This window comes from Oncorhynchus mykiss, chromosome 2 (genome assembly GCF_057628025.1).
Source record: "Oncorhynchus mykiss isolate SJ-2025 chromosome 2, ASM5762802v1, whole genome shotgun sequence".
Lineage (NCBI taxonomy): Eukaryota > Metazoa > Chordata > Actinopteri > Salmoniformes > Salmonidae > Oncorhynchus > Oncorhynchus mykiss.
Window position 1 is genome coordinate 56,944,787 of NC_143023.1, and position 14,309 is coordinate 56,959,095.

At 42.4% G+C, this 14,309-nt stretch overlaps 1 protein-coding gene across 6 annotated transcripts in view; it reads left to right on the forward strand.

Annotated features, from left to right (window-relative positions):
- Positions 1–201: 201 nt before the first annotated feature.
- LOC110492317 (transcription factor SOX-6) overlaps positions 202–14,309 on the forward strand; it is a 155,049-nt gene continuing 140,941 nt past the window's right edge. The window contains exon 1 of one of the 6 annotated variants that reach the window (XM_090203137.1): positions 202–564. The gene's annotated coding sequence lies outside the window, so the exon portion shown is untranslated. Of the gene's footprint in view, positions 565–1,030; positions 1,542–2,036; positions 2,276–14,309 lie in introns of those variants that run through there. The other 5 variants (XM_090203145.1, XM_036951247.2, XM_090203140.1 and 2 more) reach the window with 5 other exon arrangements.

A 14,309-nucleotide genomic window follows, 5' to 3' on the forward strand; every position in this document is an offset into this window, starting at 1 on the left:
AAGTGGTGGTAGTCTGATTTCCTTGCCAAGTCGTTTCGTTTTTATAAGAAGCAGATTATACACTTCGCATATTAAAAATAACCAAAATGAAAACTTGTTTTACTGAAAGCAAACGAGTTATGCCCTGTGGTCGTTGTATTTTGAAGCAAACAAGTGATCATTATCATTATGTAAATACCAATAGACCAATTTATTAAACGTGACACACTATCTCTCGCTCTCTCTCGATCCTTCTCAATGCTTTCATTCTCAGTTTCTCTCGTTGCATCCCATTAGGGAGAATGAGTACTCTCCGTGCACGACAACAGTGAACACTCACTCACTTCGCCTCACTTTCAAATGGTTGCACGATGGGAAATGCTTAAAATAGTTAAGGGTAGCCAAGATTGACTAGTTTAACAAAGTTACCAAAGAGCCTCTCAAGCGAACCTCACTTCGCGCACCAGAGTGTTAAAGTGGCCCATGGCCACACAAGTTGCCTGTATTGCTTTCTCCACTGATACAGACAACATTGTCCTTTGATAATACAACGTGATGCCCACAGACTGGATACACCAAGCCAAGGTAAGAATAGCCCTATTGCTATATCCCAACATTTATATGAATGTGGTGCTTTGTCTGGCCGTGGCTGTGTGTTGCTTCCCAGTAGAAAGCCAATGTGTAGCTTAAGTCCCTGCATCATAGGTTATTAAGAGGTTATTAACGTTTTGCCATTGAGATTGATAGGCTACTATGCCTACACTTACATGTTATTATGAAAGGGAAAATGTCAAATGGGGCGAGTTTGGTCAGTGAACAAATCACACGTAGCCTGATGATTTGCAACATACATACGCCTATTGTATTTGTCATTTGCATATAACATTTACAAAATATTGTGCCTACGTTGTGTTTCAGACTGAACTACTTTGCTAAACTAAGTGTTGTCAAATGCTTATTGTAAAACGATGTCTGTAGCTTAAAGTGATATCATTCCGTGCAAGCTGGTTTATGTCAGCACGTTTCACTGTAATAGGCCCACAATCCGTTTAATACAAGTCGTTTTTTCTGCATTCCCCGTTAACTTTGTGAGCGAGCCCCGCAGCTTGAAAATAGCTGCCCGGTGGTATTGCAAGCTATTGTAACAGGACGTAGTTTCATGTTTGTCCACATAGTGGTAGCCGGCTACTATTCATCGAAACGACGTGCGCTTTTCTGGCCACAGGGCCACCACCTCAACTGTAAATGCCGAGCCTTTCGGAGTTTGTTCACTGTGCGCTCGGTTGACTTCGGCGCCATGTCCAAATCAGAATGAATTTGATTCAGTTGTAATCAACTGGAAAATGGGAATATTGTCGACGCTGCCGAGTAGGGGATGTCTCTCTCACAAGTTTACTCTCTCTCGGGTCATGGAAACTGACCTTAAAAGAATGCGTGGTGAGTCATAAATTAAAATAGACGTAACCATTCGTTCTAAAACGGTTCCATTGGGAGACAATACAGAAGAAACAAGACGTTGGTCCCAGCGAGAACACGGTGCGAAGCAAGGGGAACTTCTTGAAGTAAGTTGTTCTCAATTGGAATTCTGATTGCCTAGGCTATAGCCGACATTGAACATTTACATTTTTTTCGTGAACGTTTTCAAGTTGAAAACAGCATGTTAGCGTAGCCTATAGACTAGAATACTTGTCTCTATATCTTTTATTTTGACTTAGGCTGTTGTTTTAGATGATTGCCAAGGCAATACCTATTATGGTGGACAATTACGAAATGTCATTTAATTGATTGTCATATGAGCGTAGCGATTTAGGAGGAGCGTTTATTTAGCCATGCTTCACACACTTCGACTGACATTTAGAACTGTACGTTCTGCCTTGCACTTAACAGTATGGACTTTTTGTAGGCTATCTTGTGAAAGAGTGAACGTTTCTTTGAGGTTTCGTGCGGTGAACTTAATGATACGTTTACTTGTCAGTGTATAGGAGGACAAGGCGCACTGAAGCATCATAGCCTTTCTGGAAAAGCGAGATAGGTCATCACTTTAGGGAGTTTCCCACATTTACACGCACACACGTTCTCAGATAATGCATCTCGGAGTGCTGCACGCCCGGTGATAACGTTTTGAAAGAGAGCCCTCGCACGCACTGGCGATCGAAATGAATTCACGTGCCAGTGATGCGGTTTTAAAACAACTAAAAATGTAATTAACTGGATTGTGGTAATATCCGGATCAATGCCACACATATGTATTTATTTTTGATCCCTCTAACTTGTTGACACTGAGAGTGACATCCAGGTAAGAAGGATACGCAACGTTCCACCCCATTTTTCTTCTAATTAACCTAGCATATAATTGAAATGCAGCAGCCTCATTGCTATTTGGACACATTTCAAATCCATGATCTCGAATTTAAATAGTGCCTATATTCTTCAGCTTAAGTTTAATTGTCTGTGCTCTCTAGCTAGCCAATAGAGAAGCACATTCCCGTTGTAAGCGAGAGTGTCTGTTTGAAAAACAATACGAGGACGGGACCCTTCGCTGGGGTGAAGTTGATCTCGTATGCCAATTTGTTTTGAGCAGGTGCTGTGGGTTAAAGTTCCCTCATAAGGTAAAGTGGCATTAGAGTGCAGTCCACGTTCAAATGGCAGACTTATAAATAGGCTGCCAATTCAGCACATTGTCCCGGGACGTGCTAACATACAGTCGCGGCGCACCTGTAGCTCGCCTGGATTTAGTTATGGACCCGTTCATTTGTCGTTTCAGCGCACAAATACCGCCTCCCGCATCGTTCACACTAAACCTTTACAGTATATAGCCTATTAATTATGTCAGTCCCATCAAACACGTTCATATAGGTTAGCCTTCTAAGTGCCCCCAAGTGTAGGCTAACATGTCCAACTATTTAGGCCTATTAAAACACAGAGCTAATATGATAAAAACCTTCAAGAAGTAATACAAAAAAACCACAATGAACCTTGCATTGAGAAAACTGTGACTCATTGTCATTTGATAATTAGGCTATGATTAGCACCAGGCCTGGAATTTCTTGATTTTAGGGGCAAGGCCATTTTCCAAACATAGGCAATTTATTTGATTTGATTGATTTGAAAACCGAAAAACGTACATAAATAGTTATCCTACATGTCAAAGTGTAGGTGATAGACATTGGCTACAGCCTGAAAATAAATGTTATAATAACCCATTCTTGAAAATATTGCATGTGCAAGAGCTAAACCTTACCTCATGGTATATTTAAGCAATAATGAGACTTTTAATTGTATATACAGTACCAGTCAAAAGTTTGGACATACCTACTTATTCAAGGGTATTTTCTTTATTTTGTACTATTTTCTACGTTGTAGAATAATAGTGAATACATCACAACTATGAAATAACACATATGGAATCATGTAGTAACCCAAAAGTGTTTAAAAAATCTAAATCTATTTTATATTTGAGATTCTTCAAAGTAGCCACCCTTTGCCTTGATGACAGCTTTGCACATTCTTGGCATTCTCTCAACCAGCTTCACCTGGAATGCTTTTCCAACAGTCTTGAAGGAGTTCCCACATATGCTGAGCACTTGTTGATGTCTTTTCCTTCACTCTGCAGTCCAACTCATCCCAAACCATCTCAATTGGGTAGAGGTTTGGTGATTGTGGAGGTCAGGTCATCTGATGCAGCACTCCATCACTCTCCTTCTTGGTATAATAGCTCTTACACAGCCTGGAGGTGTGATTTGGTGGAGGAGGTGTCCTGTTGAAGAACAAATTATAGTCCCACTAAACGCAATCCATATGGGATGGCGTATCGCTGCAGAATGCTGTGGTAGCCATGCTAGTTAAGTGTGCCTTGAATGTTAGATATATCACAACAGTGTCACCAGCAAAGCACCCCCACACCATCACCCCTCCTCCTCCATGCTTCATGGTGAGAACCACACATTCAGAGATCATCCGTTCACCTACTCTGCGTCTCACAAAGACACGGCAGTTGGAACCAAAAATCTAAAATCTGGACTCATCAGACCAAAGGATAGATTTCCACCTGTCTGATGTCCATTGCTCGTGTTTCTTTGCCCAAGCAAGTCATTTCTTCTTATTGGTATCCTTTAGTAGTGGTTATTTTGCAGCAGTTCGACCATGAAGGCCTGATTCATGTAGTCTCCTCTGAACAGTTGATGTTGAGATGTGTCTGTTACTTGAACTCTGTGAAGCATTTATTTGGGCGGCAATTTCTGAGGCTGGTAACTCTAATAAACTTATCCTCTGCAGCAGAGGTAACTCTGCGTCTTCATTTCCTGTGGCGGTCCCCATGTGAGCCAGTTTCATCATAGCACTTGATAGTTTTTTCGACTGCACTTGAAGAAAGTTCTTAAAATTTTCCAGATTGACTGACCTCCGTGTCTGAAAGTAATGATTGACTGTCGTTTCTCTTTGCTTATTTGAGCGGTTCTTGACGTAATATGGACAGGGTCTTTTACCAAATAGGGCTTTATTCTGTATACCACCCCTACCTTGTCACAACACAACTGATTGGCTCAAACGTATTAAGAAGGAAAGAAATTACACAAATGAACTTTAAACAAGGCACACCTATTAATTGAAATGCATTCCACCTCATGAAGCTGGTTGAGAGAATGCCAAGAGTCTGCAAAGCTGTCATCAAGGCAACGGGTTGCTACTTTGAAGAATCTCAAATATATTTTGATTTGTTAACATCTTATGGGCTACCGTCCCACCTGGCCAACATCCGGTGAAATTGCAGAGCGCGAATTTCAAATTACAGAAATATAAATATTTAACATTCATGAAAATACAAGTATTATACATCAAAATAAGCTTAACTTCTTGTTAATCCAGCCGCTGTGTCAGATTTCAAAAAGGCTTTACGGCGAAAGCACACCATGCGATTATCTGAGGACAGCGCCCCGCATACAAAAACATGAAAAACATTTTTCAACCAGGCAGGTGCGACACGGAAGTCAGAAATAGCGATATAATAAATGCCTTACCTTTGAAAATCTTTTGGTGTTGGCACTCCGAAAGGTCCCAGTTACATCACAAATGGTCCTTTTGTTTTATAAAGTCCTTCTTTATATCTATAAAAACTCAGTTTAGCTGGCGCGCTTCATTCAATAATCCACCGGTTTCCCTCCATCAAAATGCATACAAAATGAATCCCAAACGTTACCAATAAACTTATCCAAACAAGTCAAACAACGTTTATAATCAAACCTCAGGTACTCTAATATGTAAATAAACAATACAATTTAAGACGGAGAATAGTATGTTTATAACCGGAGATAAATAACAAAGAACCTGCTTTCACCCACGTGCATGGAAACACTACAGCCAAAATGGGAGCCACTTAGAAAAACTACAATTTCTAGCTAATTTTTCCATAAACCAGCCTGAAAACATTTCTAAAGACATCTAGTGGAAGCCCTAGGAACTGTAATCTGGGAGGACTTCGCCTCATAATAAACATGAAAGCCATTGGAAACAGTGGAAGGCCAATTTTTTATTTTTTTTAATGGTTTGTCCTCGGGTTTTCGCCTGCCATATCAGTTCTGTTATACTCACAGACATCATTTTACAAACTTTAGAGTGTTTCTATCCAAATCTACCAATTATATGCATATCCTAGCTTCTGGGCCTGAGTAACAGGCAGTTAACTTTGGGCACGCTTTTCATCCAGACGTGAAAATACTGCCCCCTACCCAAGAGAGGTTAAACATTTTTTTGGTTACTACATGATTCCATATGTGTTATTTCATAGTTTTGATGTCTTCCCTATTATTCTACAATGTAGAAAATAGTAAAAATAAAGAAAATCCCTTGAATGAGTAGGGGGGGGGGGGGGGGCGCGTGGCGTGGTTACACCTAGTCTGCGGTTGTGAGGCTGGTTGGACGTACTGCCAAATTCTCTAAAACGATGTTGGAGGTGGCTTATGGTAGAGAATGATCATTCAATTCTCTGGCAACAGCTCTGGTGGACATTCCTGCAGTCAGCATGCCAATTTCATGCTTCCTCAAAACTTGAGACATCTGTGGCATTGTGTTGTGTGTCAAAACTGCACATTTTAGAGTGGCCTTTTATTGTCCCCAGCGCAAATTGCATCTGTATAATAATCAGCTTCTTGATATGCCACGCCTGCCAGGTGGATGGATTATCTTGACAAATAATAAAATGCTCACCAACAGGTATGTTAACAATTTTGTGCACAAAATTTGAGAGAAATAAGCTTTTTGTGCTTATGGAAAATGTGCGTGTGTCTGTGTGTATGTGTGTACAGGTCATGTGTGTGTGTATGTAAATATATATATATAGATAACTTAAGATGCAATTTGGTTTGTGATTGTGTAGATAATATCATATAAAACAACGGCTATTATATATATTTTTTAGATTCTCTGCACTTGGCCTTCAATACACTTTGCTTTTCAGCATTTTTTCAGCAGAATATATCAGAACTTCAAAATAATTGAAACAGTTTCTGAAGTTCAATCTATAGTGCTAAGTGACTTGTACATTTTTAAGGCTCAAGTGGTCTTTTAAGAAAATATATGATAAATGCTGATGTCAAATGAGTTGCTATTGGCAGCAGAGTGAAAGAGTAGATCCTGTTAGCTTTCTCTTTCATCTAGGGTGACATTCTCTTGGCAATAGGAAAAGGGGCAAACGGTTGCAGGCGACTTACAGGTGAGGGTGTTTGACAGCTGAGAGAGAGAGGGGGAGAGAGTGAGTGTGAGTTATGGACTACTTAGAGATTGGTACAATTGGCTGCACTCATTAGCAGCTTGCCTGCAGCCTTGCTGATGGTTATAACCATGGTAATAACATAGAAATGGCCACAGGTGTATTTCATTAAGACACAATAGTTTTCATAGTGACTAAAACACATGTGTTAATGAATACATATTTATTAATGTTGCTAGTTTTTTCATCCTTATTCTGACCCTGTTTTTTTTGTTGTCATTTTCTTTGGCTTATCCTTATTTGATTAAGCGCATGCTGCTTCTAAACACTATACATTTATTATATTTGTATTACTTAAATTACGTCCACATTTGCACTTTTTCCCTCTGCGTGTTGTTTTGAGATTAAAGGTGTCATTCAGAAAGCTTGATTCTTGTTAGTGACAGAGCCAGAAAGTCATAATTATTGGTTGTTGATCTCTTTCAAAAGGACACCAGCACCCAAATTGGACATGTGTTGTACAAACAGACATTAAACATTTAGCCGTAAGTATTTCTCTCCATCTCGTAAGTACATATTAGCCAGCCTATACTTATCTGCGGCTGTACGACACACCCAAATTGCAGTCTTGCTGCTGAAAAAGAAAGGATGAAGCTCTAGTGAATGAGCACTTGAAGTACAGTGGCATATGCCTGTACCTTCTTTAACCACAATGCCAGTTGAGGGTGGATTGAATTGCTTTCTATTTTCCCTCCACCATATAACCTTGGAACCCGATTTCCCATTTTGCCAGTTTTATTTTTCCTGCTCACTTTCAATGGCTGTAATGACCCATACTTTTTGTGGGTGCTGCTCTTCAGAAGTAGGATCTTAATTTGATCATTCCGTTGCAGGAGAACTTTCTGCAATGGAGGAAATGTAAAAATTGTAGTGTATTTGAGGTTTATTAAAAGAGAGAGCTTTGTATTAGAGGTTAATCGATTATGATATTTCAACGCCGATATGATACCAATTATTGGAGGACCAAAATAAGTCGATACCGATTAATCGGATGATTTATATATATATTTTTAACTATGACTAATTACAGCAATACTGAATGAACAATGAACCCTTTAATTTTAACTTAATGTAATACATAAATAAAATCAATTTAGTCTCAAATGAATAATGAAACATGCTCAATTTGGTTTAAATAATGCAAAAACACATTGTTGGAGAAGAAAGTAAAAGTGCAATATGTGCCATGTAAAAAAAGCTAACGTTTAAGTTCCTTGCTCAGAACAGGAGAACGTATGAAATGTTGGTGGTTCCTTTTAACATGAGTCTTCAATATTCCCAGTTAAGAAGTTTTAGGTTGTAGTTATTATAGGAATTATGACGCTTCAACTATTTCTCTCTACACCATATGTATTTCATATACCTTTGACTATTGGATGTTCTTATTGGCACTTTAGTATTGCCAGCCTAATCTCGGGAGTTGATAGGCTTGAAGTCATAAACAGCGCTGTGCTTCAAGCATTGCTGAGAGCTGCTCGCAAACGCAGTAAAGTGCTGTTTGAATGAATGCTTACGAGCCTGCTGCTGCCTACCACCGCTCAGTCAAACTGCTCTATCAAATATCAAATCATATACTTAATTATAATAAGCACACAGAAATATGAGCCTTTGGTCATTAATATGGTCAAATTTGGAAACTATCATTTCGAAAACATAACGTTTATTCTTTCAGTGAAATACGGAACCATTAATCATAGCTAAAGTTGTGGCCGGCTGCAACAGAGCCTGGACTCTAACCAGGATCTCTAGTGGCACAGCTAGCAATGCGATGCAGTGCCTTAGACCACTGCACCACTCGGGAGGCCCGGATAACCTGCTTTTTAAGTACACCGACCTTGCTGAGTACACCAACCAGTATACCGACCAGGAAAAAGTGTGAACTTACATCTAAGTACACCGACCAGGCAAACCCAATCTGTTTTAATATAGCAAAGCTGTCGGTGAGTCGGGCGGCGTTGATCTGTCCCAATCCAACAGACAGATGTTAAACTCAACTCCCCGGCCCATAGGAATCTGGACACTCGCAAGGCGTAGGAGATTGGGGAGGCAGTCTGGCCACCCTTCATCTATCCGAGAAGAGCCGATCCAACTATCAAACAGCTTTGCCCTGCTTGAGAAGGACCTACCAGCCCCCAGGAGTCAGCACGGATCCTGGGTGTATACCAACAGCCGGCTGCCGCCCAGTGGCCCCCTCCCCCACGAGCACGACAGTTCAGCAGGTTGGTGACTCAAAACAGAAGGGTCTCGGGCCATCCTCCACCTTCCTGGGGTTTCCGACGCCATCCTCTGTAGCTGGCGCGAAAAGTCAGGCTAGCCTGGCTTGAATCCTCCATCCCCCCCTGCCCGAGGCAGTCCCAAACCGCTCCCCCTCTTCGTTCCCCATCGGATTCCATCATGACCACCAATCATTGTGGGCAGATCAATGGTGAGAGATTTTAGCCTGCCTACGGTCTGTAGACCGACCAAGGTCCACTGTCACCCAGGAGCCGGTGTCCATGACAGGAACTCCCTCTTCTGGCCAACTACTCCAATATTGACACCATCGTCACTCACGTAGGTTTTAACGACCTTCGTTTTAGGCAGTCTGAGGACTACAAAAAAAATGTCAACAACCTGCTAGCACAGGGAAGATAATTATCTCTGGCCCCCTCCCGTGCTACTGATAGGGTTTGGAACTTTTCAGCCGACCCGTTGCACTAAACGAGTACCTGAAGGAATTTTGCAACGACAGGAATGTCTCTTTTTGTGACAACTTTTATTTGCTGTGGGAGCATCCAGCACTTTTTAAAAAAGAGATTGGATTCACCCTAACCACAGGGATTCCCAGATTATTTCCAGTAATATCGCAAACTGTTTTTGAGATTGACATACAGGGTCTGGTAGTTCTCCAGTTCTCTCTGTCAGAATATGCAACAGAGGACTTGGAAAGCATATTAACTCCTGTAGAAATGGCACTGTAGTTATTATGAGTAACCTAATTTATGTTCCTTTAACTCCACCTTCTGGTGAGTTTATACAAACTGTCATCTCCTACTATTCTGATAGATTAGAGACGGTCAGAAAACGTGGTAGTAACGTTAATAATTAGTTTGTTATTCCATTGGTTACCTCGAGGCATCCTTATAACGAACGTGACAGAAGATCCCACCACAAAAAGACCAAGCAGCGTGTTCAAGAGGAGTGGACATCCTGGGCTTGGGTGAAAGATGAGTGGAGGACATCCTGGACCTGGGAAGAGGTAATGGCAGGGGACAAGACCCTGCCATGGAAGCAGGTGGAGATAGCGCAGGAGGAACGGCGATGATACGAGAGGACACGGCTAGCACGGAAACCCGAGAGGCAGCTCCCCACATTTTTTCTGGGGGGCACACGGGGAGATTGGCAGAGTCAGGGGTTAGACCTGAGCCAACTCCCCGTGCTTACTGTGGTGAGCGTGTGACTGGTCAGACACCGTGTTACGCAGTGATGCGCACGGTGTCTCCAGTTCGCATTCATAGCCCGGTGCCCTCTATTCCAGCTCCTCGCATTTTCCGGGCTAGAATGGGCATCCAGCCGGGATGGATGGTGCCGGCTCAGCGCTCCTGGTCTCCAGTACACCTCCTTGGACCAGGATATCCTGCGCCGGCTCTGCGTACTGTGTCTCCGGTGCGTCTGCACAACCCAGTGCGTCCTGTGCTAGCGCCCCGCACTTCCTGGGCTCAAGTGAGCATCCAGCCAGGACGCATTGTGCCAGCACTATGCTCCAGATCTCCAATGCGCCTCCACAGTCCAGTACGTCCTATGCCTGCTCCCCGCACTCGCCCTGAGGTGTGTGTCACAAGCCCGGTACCACCTGTACTGGTCCCACGCACCAGGCCTCCAGTGCGCCTCCAGAGTCCAGTATGTCCTGTGCCTCCTCCCCACACTTGCCATGAGGTTCGTGTCTTCAGCCCTTCAGCCATTTCCCTTTGGTGTTTGTGGGATCTTGTTCTATGTTTAGTTGCCTGTCTGCACTATTCGTATAGCTTCACGTTTCGTTTTGTTATTTTGTTAGTTTGTTCAGCGTTTCATTCTGTAAATAAATAAGAATGTACGCATACCACGCTGCACCTTGGTCCAATCCTTATAACGAACGTGACAGGCGACTTTTGGTCTTTTGAGCATCATGCTATACTGTTTAAATGTCATCCACCAGTGCTGGCCAGAACCCTGTATAGGCCATCAAAGCACTTCCCCACTTTCTTTACTGATTTCTCTGAACTATTGTCTATTGTCCTTGAGAACTATGATAAAATCATTCTATTGGGCGATTTTAATATTCATGTTGACAAAGAGACGGACTTCAAGGCTATTGAATTTATTACTTTTTGAGCTCTATGGACTTTATCCAACATGTTACCGGGCCCATCCATAACCGCAGCCATACTTTGGACCTGGTTATTACCAAGGGGATTTCTATTGACATACAGTGGGGCAAAAAAGTATTTAGTCAGCCACCAATTGTGCAAGTTCTCCCACTTAAAATGATGAGAGAGGCCTGTAATGTTCATCATAGGTACACTTCAACTATGACAGACAAAATGAGAAGAGACAATCCAGAAAATCACATTGTAGGATTTTTAATGAATTTATTTGCAAATTATGGTGGAAAATAAGTATTTGGTCAATAACAAAAGTTTATCTCAATACTTTGTTATATACCCTTTGTTGGCAATGACAGAGGTCAAACATTTTCTGTAAGTCTTCACAAGCTTTTAACACACTGTTGCTGGTATTTTGGCCCATTCCTCCATGCAGATCTCCTCTAGAGCAGTGATGTTTTGGGGCTGTTGCTGGGCAACACAGACTTTCAACTCCCTCCAAAGATTTTCTATGGGGTTGAGATCTGGAGACTGGCTAGGCCACTCCAGGACCTTGAAATGCTTCTTACGAAGCCACTCCTTTTTTTTGCCCGGGCGGTGTGTTTGGGATCATTGTCATGCTGAAAGACCCAGCCACGTTTCATCTTCAATGCCCTTGCTGATGGAAGGAGGTTTTCACTTAAAATCCCACGATACATGGCCCCATTCATTCTTTCCTTTACACGGATCAGTCGTCCTGGTCTCTTTACAGAAAAACAGCCCCAAAGCATGATGTTTCCACCCCCATGCTTCACAGTAGGTATGGTGTTCTTTGGATGCAACTCAGCATTCTTTGTCCTCCAAACACGACAAGTTGAGTTTTTACCAAAAAGTTATATTTTGGATTCATCTGACCATATGACATTCTCCCAATCTTCTTCTGGATCATCCAAATGCTCTCTAGCAAACTTCAGACGGGCCTGGACATGTCCTGGCTTAAGCAGGGGGACACGTCTGGCACTGCAGGATTTGAGTCCCTGGTGGCATGGTGTGTTACTGATGGTAGGCTTTGTTACTTTGGTCCCAGCTCTCTGCAGGTCATTCACTAGGTCCCCCCGTGTGGTTCTGGGATTTTTGCTCACCATTTTTGTGCTCATTTTGACCACACGGGGTGAGATCTTGCGTGGGGCCCCAGATCGAGGGAGATTATCAGTGGTCTTGTATGTCTTCCATTTCCTAATAATTGCTCCCACAGTTGATTTCTTCAAACCAAGCTGCTTACCTATTGCAGATTCAGTCTTCCCAGCCTGGTGCAGGTCTACAATTTTGTTTCTGGTGTCCTTTGACAGCTCTTTGGTCTTGGCCATAGTGGAGTTTGGAGTGTGACTGTTTGAGGTTGTGGACAGGTGTCTTTTATACTGATAACAAGTTCAAACAGGTGCCATAATACAGGTAACGAGTGGAGGACAGATTTGCCTCTTAAAGAAGAAATTACAGGTCTGTGAGAGCCAGAAATCTTGCTTGTTTGTAAGTGACCAAATACTTATTTTCCACCATAATTTGCAAATAAATTCATTAAAAATCCTACAATGTGATTTTCTGGATTTTTTTTCTCATTTTGTCTGTCATAGTTGAAGTGTACCTATGATGAAAATTACAGGTCTCTCTCATCTTTGTAAGTGTGAGAACTTGCACAATTGGTGGCTGACTAAATACATTTTTGCCCCACTGTATCCTCTATTGTTGATGTTGCTTTATCTGATCACCACTGTGTGTTTTTTTACTACCTTGTTGCCCATAGCACAGGGTAATACTGAACGCGTTATTAAGATCTTACCTCGGATGTTGCTACAGATTTGATTGAATGTAGGAACCTAATTCTGCCTTCCTCTTGTGATGATTTAGTTGATAACTTTCATAGCAAATAAAGGGCAACCATTGATGCCATAGCTCCAGTAAGGTAGAAAAATGCCCCATCCAAATGGAGAGCCTCTTGGATGAGTGAGGAAACTAAATCAATTAAAGAGAAATTGCAGTAAAGCAGATCCAAAGTGGAGAAAGTCAAAGTTGCAGGTTCGTTATGATATTCTGAGAGAGCAATTGGCGTATATAAAGTGCATTCGGAAAGTATTCAGACCCCTTCCCTTTTTCCATGTTTTGTTACATTACAGCCTTGTTCCCCAATTTTTTTTTAACATCTCATCAATCTACAGACAAAACTCGGTATTGTATTCAGACCCTTCACTCAGTACTTTGTTGTGTCACCTTTTGACAGTGATTACAGCCTCGAGTCTTATTGGGTATGAAGCTACAGGCTTGGCACACTTGTATTTGGGGAGTTTCTCCCATTCATCTCTGTAGATCCTCTCAAACTCTGTTAGGTTGGATGGGGAGTGCTGCTGCACAGCTATTTTCAGGTCTCTCCAGAGAGGTTGGATCGGGTTCAAATCCGGGCTCTGGCTGGGCCCCTCAAGGACATTCAGAGACTTGTCCCGAAACTACACCTGTGTTGTCTTGACTGTGTGCTTAGGGTCATTGTCTTGTTGGAAGGCGAACCTTCAACCCAGTCTGAGGTCCTGAGTGCTCTGAAGCAGGTTTTTATCAAGGATCTCTCTATACTTTGTTCCATTCATCTTTCCCTCGATCCTGACTACTCTCCCAGTCCCTGTCGCTGAAAAACATCCACACAGCATGATGCTGCCACCACCATGCTTCACCGTGGAGATGGTGCAGGTTTCCTGCAGACATGAGGCTTGGCATTCAGGCCAAAGAGTTCAATCTTGGTTTCATCAGACCAGAGAATCCAAGAGGGCTGTCATGTGCCTTTTACTGAGGAGTGGCTTCTGCTTGGCCACTCTACCATAATGGCCTGATTGGTGGAGTGCTGCAGAGACGGTTGTCCTTCTGGAAGGTTCTCCTGTCTCTACATAGGAAATCTGCAGCTCTGTCAGAGTGACCTTCGGGTTCTTGGTCACCTCCCTGACCAAGGCCCTTCTCCCTCGATTGCTCAGTTTGGCCGGGCGGACATTTCTAGGAAGAGGCTTGGTGGTTCCAAACTTCTTCCATTTAAGAATGATGGAGGCCACTGTTATTTGGGACCTTGAATATTGCAGAAATGTTTTGGTACTCTTCCCTAGATCTGTGCTCGACACAATCCTGTCTGGGAGCACTACGAAAATATCATTTGACCTCATGGCTTGGTTTTTGCTCTGACATTCACTGTTAACTGTCTGTCCTTATATAGTCAG